Source organism: Rattus norvegicus, chromosome 5 (genome assembly GCF_036323735.1).
Source record: "Rattus norvegicus strain BN/NHsdMcwi chromosome 5, GRCr8, whole genome shotgun sequence".
Classification (NCBI taxonomy): domain Eukaryota; kingdom Metazoa; phylum Chordata; class Mammalia; order Rodentia; family Muridae; genus Rattus; species Rattus norvegicus.
This window is the reverse complement of record NC_086023.1, coordinates 17,308,995-17,317,446: the sequence shown is the minus strand read 5'-3', so window position 1 is coordinate 17,317,446 and position 8,452 is coordinate 17,308,995.

The following is an 8,452-nucleotide window of genomic DNA, read 5'->3' as shown; positions in this document are numbered from 1 at the left end:
AATACATTGGAGTAGTTGAGCTGTTTTTATTAGTAACTTAGCTTTCTTACATAAAGATTGATGGCAAAACTAGAAAGAGAATGAAAATTATTATGTACCAAAGAGAAATTAGGTTGCAAGGTTTGAAAACACATGGGAAGATGTAAGTGCTTATTAGGAAATGAAAGGAACCTATCAAAAAGGTCACGTACTATAAGATCCAGCCATACAATATTCAGGAAAAGCAGAACTCTGGAGACCGTAGAAAGATCAGTGACTACTAGGTCTAGAACTAAGAGAGGCACTGAAAAGAATTAATGGGTGCCTATTTTATTTAACCTGTCATGAGGACAATTAAGTTATTGTATGCAATCTACTAGACTGGATGCCATGTTGTGCTGGAGGCTCTCTTGGCTACAGTAACTTCTGCTCTGATGGCAATCTGAATTGGGTGAGTTTCTGTAGTCATTAGGGTTAGTGAATACTCTGCTATGATTAGGGAAAGAAGGAGTCCTTTTCAGGCCCATGGCTCCAGCTGCATATGGAGCTGAGGATGGCCTTACTGGGAGGAGAAGCCCTTGGTCCTGCCAAGGCTGGACCCTCCAGTATAGGGGAATGTCAGGAGGGCAGTAAGGGGGGTAGTTGGGGAGGGGGAACACCTTTATGGAAGAAGGGGAGGGAGATGGGATAAGGGGCTTACAGCTGGGAAATTGGGAAAGGAGATAAAATTTGAAATGTAAATTTTAAAAAAAGACAATAAAAAAAGAAGGTTGTCCTTTTAACTCCAAACCAGAACTGGATACTGTCTGAAACCAGGGTTTACAAACATATGTGCTAAAAATTGAATTGCTGTACCTCCCATCCACAGACTAAAACGCAACATCTAGGGTGATATGTGGAGCCAGACTTTGAGGGGTGATGAGATCATAAGTGTGGAGTCCCAAAGGTTTCAATTCATGTTCTTATTGAAAGAGTTTTAAAAAAAATACACAGAAATTATGTCTGTCACTACAGCATGTGAGGACACAGCAAGAAGGTATCATTTGTGAACCTGGAAGCAAAGCGTCACCCAGAATTCAGTCTGCCAGGATATAGGTTTTGTACTGTAAGCCTCACAAGGTATGAGAAGCTGGTTTCTGATGTTGAAGCCACCAGGCTGTGGTGGTTTTGTTTGAGTCTGACCTACAGCACCGAGTGAACGTCTGCCAGATCTGACAGCTCTTAAGATGGATATACTATATAGCCAGACACGAAGTTTCCAACTCAATGGGTATGGGATGGGCCCTTACAAGTTCCCTATCAAGCAATGGAGCAGAGGATGACAGTGTCCCTGATCTGTCATTGAATCCATGTTTTTGGTAAGCCTGACAGTGAATTGGAGCTGGAGAAAAAGGCAGGTGGCTAGTGTGATTATCTACAGAAATTGAAAAGCAAGGTGTATTTAAAAATTGCTGTTTCTGGCAGGTCCAGAATGCTCTGATACACAGTGCTTCTCTAATGGCAAAATCAAAACAGTATGGAAAACACAGTTCTTTATAGACTTTGAAAGGCAACTTGCGCATATATATATATATGTATATATAAAACAATATACACACAAACATATATATAAAACAATACACACACATACACACACATATATATATAACAATACACACACACGTATATACATATACATATATATATTGTATATATATATATAAACAAACAAAATAGACTAGGTAAAGCATTCCTGAACAATAAAAGAACTTCTGAAGGTATCACCATCCTGGTTTCAAGCTGTACTACAGAGTGCTATAGTAACAAAAGTCACATGGTAAGCTGAACATGGGGGCACACACCTTTAATCCCAGCATTCCAGAGTAAGAGGCCAGCAGATCTCTGTGAGTTTGAGGCCAGCCTGATCTCCAAAAAAAATGTTCCAGGACAGCTAGGGCTGTAACACAGAAAAACTTGTCTGGAAAAAGAGAGCCAACCAACAAACAAAATACCAACATGGTAATGCCATAAAAACAGACACATCAATCAATAGAATCAAATTGTAGATCCATATGTAAATCCACACACCTTTGATCACCTGATTTTTGATAAAGAAGTCAGAAATATATGATGGAACAAAAACAGCATGCTCAACAAATGATTGATCTAATTGGTCTAATTGATTGACTGCATGTAGAAGAAGGCAAATAGATCCATACTTAACACTCTACACAAAACTCAAGTCCAAGTGGATCAAAGACTTTAACATAAAACCAGATATACTGAACATGTTGAAAAAGAAATCTGGGAATAGACTTGAAAACATTGGCACAGGGGACAACTTCCAGAACAGAACACAGTTAGCACAGGCACTAAGATCAACAACTAATAAATGGACCTCATAAAACTGAAAAACTTCTGTAAGTTAAAGGACACTGTCAATAGGACAAAACAAGAGTCTACACATTAGGTTAAGATTTTCATCAACTCTACATCTGATTGAGGACTGATATCTAAAATATATAAGACCTCAGGAAATTAAACATCAACAAATCAAATAATCCAAGAAAAAATTGGGTGCAAATCTAAACAGAGAATTCTCAATAGAGGAATCTCAAATGACTGAGAAACACTTAAGGAAGTTTCAATATCCTTAGCTATCAGGGAAATACAAGTCAAAACCACTTTGAGATTCCCACTTACACCTGTCAGAATAACTAAGATCAATAGCACAAGTTCATGTACCAAGGATGTGGAGCAAGAGGAACTCTCCTCCATTACTGGTGGAAGTACAAACTTATACAACCACTATGAAAATCAATACAGTGGCTCCTCAGAAAACAGGGAATCATTCTACCTCGAGACTCAACTATACCACTCTTGGACATATACCCAAAGGACATTCCATCCTACTACAAAGGCATTTGCTGAAATTTGTTCCTAGTAGCTTTACTCATAATATACAGAAACTGGAAACAACCTAGATGTCCCTCAACTAAAAGATGAGTAAAAAGCATGTGGTACATTTACACAATTGAGTATTACTTGGCTGTTTTAAAAAATGACTTCATGAAATTTTCAGGCAAATAGATGAAACTACAATGAAAGTAATCCTGAGTGAGGGTAAACCAGACCCAGAAAGGCAAACATGCTATGTACTCACTTATAAATGTATATTAGCTGTTAAATAAATGATATTGATGACATGACCTACAGACCCAGAGAGGCTACATAACAGGGAGGGCTCTAAGAGGGATGCATAGATGTCTCTGGGAAGGAGAAGTAGAATAGATCTTCGGGGTGAACTGTAGATGGGTGGGAATGGAGCAAGAGAGATCAAATACAGGAGGAGGGATGAAGAGAGTACAAGAAGAGACACTGGAACTACAGGGTAACTGGGGGCTGATTGGAAGCCTAGTACAATAAAAAAATTCCAGGAGCCTAAGAGAATGACACTAGGAAAGACACCTAGTAATAAAGGATATATAGCCTAAACTGGGCATCTTCTATAACCAGGCAAATTCCAGTGGGTGGAATTGGGATACCAACTCATCCACAAACGTCCAACCTACAATCTCTCCTACCTGTTAGATGTGTGGAGGCAATGGAGGCATAAATCTTGTGGGAATGACCAACCAATGACTGCTCTAGTTAAAGACCAATGCCACAAAAGGGAGCTCATTCCCCTCATTCCCAACACCAGGGGTTGGACAGCTCAGAGACCTAGGCTAGAAAAAACTCAGTAAAATTATTCCTAATTAAAAAGATGTATGGACATACATAGGCAAATTCTCAATTTGCCACCTTTGAAGGGACCATGATTCATTTCTTGGTTTGTTTTGTTTTAAATCAAATTTCTAAATCTTCAGTGGAATTTACCAGATGTGACAATGGAACAGCAGGAGAAATACTGAAGTTACAGACCACCACTTTAGAAAAAGCAGATGGTGTACACAGTTAAGGGAGAGCTTCAAGACACATATACTTGGGAATCCTCACAGAGTGGAGAACAAAGAACCAAGGGAGAAGCTCAAGCAAATAGGGGACAGACTTCTCTGGAGGAGCCCCAGGGTTGGGATTTCAGCTGAGTCCTCCAGCTCCTTCACATCAGAGACTCCAGAAAACTCCATCCAAGGGTACACCATCGATCTAGTGGCCAAAGGCAATGTTAGCAGCCAAGGTAGTGCACAGGACACTACTCCAGAGATCAAAGAGATCAGAGAGCCCCACCCACAACTCAGCCCCTGGAAGGTGGCTAAAGAGAAAGACAGCACTGGTAGTGACAGCTGTGCCTCTAGAAGTTCTGTACCTGAAGAGGGCTACACAGGTCAGCACACAGGTACCACCTGGATGAGCAAGACAGGGACTGGAGAAGAGAACAGGATACAGTCAACTTTTGGAGCAAAAAGACATGTGATATATATCTGTATGAGTAGAGCACACATAGGTCCTCAGGAAGTAACCCCAAGTCTAAGGAAGCAAAAATCCAGGAACGTTCTTCATGCCTTGAGAACAGCTATCTGACCACGGTTTCTGCCACTGGTCAGCTCTCACTATCGTGAGGGGAGGCATCTTTCCACCTGACTTATGCAGGTGCTGAGGAGAGAGAAGAAAGGGCGACTGGAGTTACTGCAGGGCCTATCTGTGACCAAGACTCCACTTTATGATCACCAGTAATGCACAGAATGTGACATCTATTTGGGTTCTTTGTTGACTTAACTATTGCCCCACTGTCATTTCCCTACTGTGGAGAAGAAATCACACTGGGTAAACTGTCATCTTTGAAACCTAAATATGGTAACAACTCTGTCTTAATTACCCCTCTATTGCTCTGACAAGACACCATTACCAGGAAAACTTACAGAAGAAACAGTTTACTCGGGAGTTATGGTTTCAAGGGGTTGGAGTCCACCACAGCAGGGACTGCTGTGAGCTTATATCTTCATCCGTAAGTAGGAGGCAAAGAGCAAGAAACACACTCAGAATGGCACAGGTTTTTGAGCCTTCCAAGTTGACTACTAGTGACATGCCTCCTCCAACAAGATCACACCTCCTGACTCATTCATCCTGAACAGTTCCACCAACTGAGGACCAAGTACTCAAACATATAAGCCCTTGGGGGGGAGACAATCTCACTTAAACCACCACAGGCTCTTATTGGATATGGCAAGGTGATGGTTTAAACTTACATCATACAGTTTACAGCTTACAGCCTCCATTTGAAAGTCTCGCCTCTCCACATCTGCCATCACTAAAATGCCTGGGGGTGAGTGCTATGGTGAGGCTTCTGGTCTGTCCCTTCAAGGGATGCTGACATTCACTGAACCTTAGCTGACAATTGCACCCGTGAGAGAGGTAATAGAAATGAAATATACATCTCTAAGTTCCAAATTTAAACCTTGGCCTTGACAACCCTTCAACCACTACTGACAACAAACTTTGCAAGGCAGCCTCCCTTCATCTAGCAGTGTCCCCTCCCTGCTGCATGCACGGAGCTACCCTCTCTTCTGTAAATTGCCCATGCTCCCATAGAGACACAAGCCTCATTCTAATGTGTCACAGGAAGGTATGCCTCTTTGCTGTTTGATCTAAGCCATGTAAAGCCAGTGGCAGCGATCAGCCTGCCGACTGCTTGTCTCCAGGGCAGTTATCTTGCAACCTGATGCAAGTTTGTTCAGGAGAAGGTTTCACCTCCTGTCAAAGATATGTGAAGAGCTCAGCACTATACCACTGTGCAGTCATCCTTCAGGGAACTGTTGCCCACCACCCACAACTGTGGATCGCATCTCAGATAAAAGCTTTTGATTAAACAGGCCTTTCTGGCAAAGACGCCTCATGTCACTGGCTGCAAAGTGTTGCCAGGACCTGAAAGTGAGCCAGGTCCCATCCGGCTTCTAGATTTCAATAAACATCAATACTCATATGTTTAAAATGGAAGCAAAATCCCTCAAAAGATCTTAAACTGTGTAGATGTGAAGATGAAAGACGGTGCTGATCTAAGAGTTGGCGAGGCGCAGAGTTTCTGAGCTCTTTGATAAAGACTGAATGGGCTGAGTTGCCTAGTGGAGAACAACATGCAGTCATACAGTCAAGATCCCTTCCAAGGGTGAAAAAACTCAGACCAGCATGTAATGTCCCTGGGATCAGTGTGCAGCAGCTGGCCAGTGGTTGAGTTTGATCAGAACATGTATTGCCCTAGCTCTAAGATTGGACTGACGGCCATAACACCCCAGGAGACTCCGTTCACAAGCTGTCAAAGCCAGTAGTGGCTTCACATGCCAGATGCCTTCACCAGAGCAATTAGATGGAGGTGATGGTCCAGGCTTGACCAAGGCCAGAAAAACGGGGCCAAAGGGGCACTGCAAGACCCTGGGCCAGTACAGTCATGCAGAATGGTAGCACCCAGCAAGTGATAGGGACTGGAGCTGTGCACAGGGCAGGGACTTTCCACAAAGCACGGTCCTATGGAGAGGGCATAGACATGTAGTCAGGACATGAACCTGTGGGGAAAGACAACATTTTACAAAGCTCATCTGCTTGATCAACTTGTTTCTAAACAAATTATAGATTTGTTTGGCATTGTAACACTTACTTTCCAGAGTTTCTTCTACGTTTTCCTTTAGGGATAGAGGCAGACATAGAGTGAAGTCTAGGTTTGTGTCCACTAAAAGGAAGATATAGTCCTTAAATCCACCTGACAGAGGAAGGATGCAGCAAGTGGAAACTGGAAGGCAGCTCTACTTTGGCAAACTCCGCAGCTATGAGAAGATTCAAGTCTTGTCTCTGCAGAGGTACAGCAGCTCTGCTCTAAGGACTCATGGGCTGCTCTACAAATCCACTGAGGTGACTAAGTGGCCCCTCACTTGTGCTTTCACTTGCCTGCAGAACTGCAGTTCAAAGCACCAAAATCTGCCTCAGCTCTTTCAACCCAGAGAATCCAATTTCATGTAATTTTTCTATTTCCACTTAAATTATCACACAAAGTAACAGATTTAGTCTCTGCATTTTCCAGACCTGTGTCTAAACTGTCTTCTAACTCTTGCCCCTTTCCCACTACTGTCAGGCAAGATGCTCTGCTCTGGAGGACTCTCCCTTCTGCTCTCAGCACAGTTTTAAAAATATTTAAACTACTGTAGTAGAATTCTCTCTTATTACTTGTAATAATTAATGTTAATTTCTGACTGTGACTACTTGATAAGTGAAACTTGTTAAACAATATACATATAAAGAAAAAACACAATGTAACCAGACCTGGTGACACCTATGAGCCCAGCACTTGTGAAATGAAGGCAGACAGAAAGATTGGGAGTAGGAGGTCATTCTTGGCTGCATTAAAAAGCAAAAAACAAAAAGCATGTACATAGAGAAAGAAAAAAAGGAAAGAAAAAAGGAAAATCAAACTACAATATACATGTATGTGGTCCGGTGCTATTTTTCGTCTCTGGTGTCCACATGGGCCTTAGAACATCTCCTACAGAGAAGTAGAGATAATTGTAATCAAGTACCCGTGTTCACATATAGACAAATGCCTAAAATAGTCCCAAAGATAGATGAGAGCATACCATCACTGGTCCACATCCACCAACACTGCACCAAGTTTTGCCAAAAGGAATGAATGTCTGTGATGTTTTCAATAAAATCACAATAAGAGCTGTGGATGTTTCTCAATGACAGAATGTTTGCCTAGCATAGCCAGGCCCTACATTTGAGCTCTAGCAACTTACCCACACACCCGCCTCAAAAAGAAGAAAAAAACTCACATACTAAATAAATAGTTTTTGCATTGCAAATAAAGGGAAACTCTACCAAATCTTCTTGTCCTATGGAGCTAAGCAAACTCGAAAACAACAAAGCTTTCTGAGGATGTGGCTTTGAAAAGGTGGGGATTGGTCAGTGTAAAACAGTGTGGCAGGTGTGTGCAGGAGCACGCACCTGTCTCAGAAGCCTTCCGGTGTCAGCCCCCACACCCAGGCTGGCTGATGCTAAAAAGGTCGCCTCAAGTGCACAGGAGTCTTGACAGCAAGCCAGCCACAGGCAGTTTAAGAATGTGGTCTGTATGACCATTTCTTTTCACGTTTTTCTTTTCCTTCCAAGGGCGGTGGATTTTTCCTATCTAAGGGTCAGCTCAAATGAGAGTAAAAAAGCCTTTCACTTCGGCTTTCCTTCCTCATCTCTTCCTTTCTCTCTTCTTGGGAATTTTCAGGTTTGTTTTTCAATTGTAATTTAATTTTGTTGGAAAATTACTTAGGTTCCGAAAGAGTAGCCTGTAGATTCAGTAGATAGCTTTTAATATTAGTTAAGAATTTCCCAAAGGACTGTTTTTATTTTTCATTGGCTATATTTATTGTACATGTTACATAAGTATATACGGTATGTGGAACACATCCCCTAATACAGTTGCTCCCCCTTTCTCATCCTTCCCTGTCCTGTTCATTTCCTTTGTTCCACTAGACGATTTGGCTTCAACTTTCATGAAGAACTATAATTTTATCAT